Source organism: Palaemon carinicauda, chromosome 2, assembly GCF_036898095.1.
Source record: "Palaemon carinicauda isolate YSFRI2023 chromosome 2, ASM3689809v2, whole genome shotgun sequence".
Lineage (NCBI taxonomy): Eukaryota > Metazoa > Arthropoda > Malacostraca > Decapoda > Palaemonidae > Palaemon > Palaemon carinicauda.
The window spans coordinates 81363549-81364987 of record NC_090726.1 but is presented as its reverse complement, the minus strand read 5'-3'; positions in this window follow the sequence as shown (position 1 = coordinate 81364987).

The window sequence follows — 1439 nt, the reverse complement described above, 5'->3', positions numbered from 1 at the left end:
AGTTGGAAATGGCTAGAATTAACTTAGACTTAGCTAGGTTATGAGCTAACCATGACTTTAATAGTATTCCCACCGGTCCTTCTACAGATAGGTTTAACATAAGTGCGGCATTAAAGTTAGTGCCAGTGTTTGATGAAGGTAATGTGCCGGAGTTCTTTAAGGCCTTTGAGCGAGTGGCCACTAGATTGTCTTGGTCCAGTGAGATGTGGACTGTATTGATTCTATGCAGGTTAGTAGGTAAGGCCATTCGCCAATACAATGCTTTAAAAGAGAGTGTAGCCAGAGATTATAGTAAAGTTAAGGCGTTGATTCTCAAGGCGTATGACTTGGTCCCTGAGGTTTATTGCCTGAAATTTAGAAATTCTATAAAGCCTGAGACTATATCCTATGTGGAGTATGCCCATCTTAAGGAGGAGCAGTTTGATGACTGGGTAAAGAGTCGCCAGGTGGTCTCCTTCTCCTCCTTGAGGGAGCTGATGCTACTTGAGGAGTTTAAGAAAACTTGTTGTAAAGAACTCAGGATTCACCTAGAGGAGGTCAAATCATATAGCTTAAGTAAAGCTGCTCAGATAGTTGATGAGTTTGTGTTAACACACCATGTAAGTAGTAGTAGCTTTAGTCCATCAGCCTTTAAATCCCAGTCTGCCAAGCCGAATAATAATTGGTTGAAGTTAGCCAGGGAAATAACACGAGTGGAAGGAACACTCGGGAGTTTTCCCAGGGTAACCAAAGTTTTGATAATGTTGGTAGAGCTAGGGGAACTTTATTTTGGTGTCATGAGCAGGGGCACTTTCAAGCTCGGTGTCCTGCCCGGATGAAGTATCTCCAGCAGAACGGAAGGGGAGAGGTAACAATGTCCCTGTGTCTTTAATAGCTAATGCCCCTACTACCCCTAATACTGAAGTTGAGTGTTCCCCAGGAACTGAAGGAAGGGTTGGGATTAGTGGTAGTGGAGGTGAAATAAATCAATCACCTACTAGCTCTCCTTTGTGACTTTTCGACAAATATATTTGGCCTGTCAGTTTGGTTATTGATAGTAAAGTTGTTAGAGTGAACTTTTTGAGGGACACTGGGTCTGCTCAATCATTGGTCTAGTCAATGGTGTTGAAGGATGTTGGTGTGAATTCTGGAAATTATGTGATCCTAGGTAGGTTCCCTGATACAGTGGTTTCTGCACCTTTGGTGGAAGTAGAGGCATTCTTCCCGCGGTATTACAAGGTGACAGAATTGGCAGTGGTAGAAAAGCTCCCCATCCTTGGTATTGATGGAATTTTGGGAAATGATATATTGGATGCCCAAGATAATGAAATTTTACAAATAGTGTCCGTAACTGCTAGTCCTGTGGCGATTACCACTCGAGCTTCTGCAAAGGCTGCTGCCGCTTTACAGAATGAGGATAATTTAAACTTTAGTAGTTTAGAGATAGATGTAGAGAGACC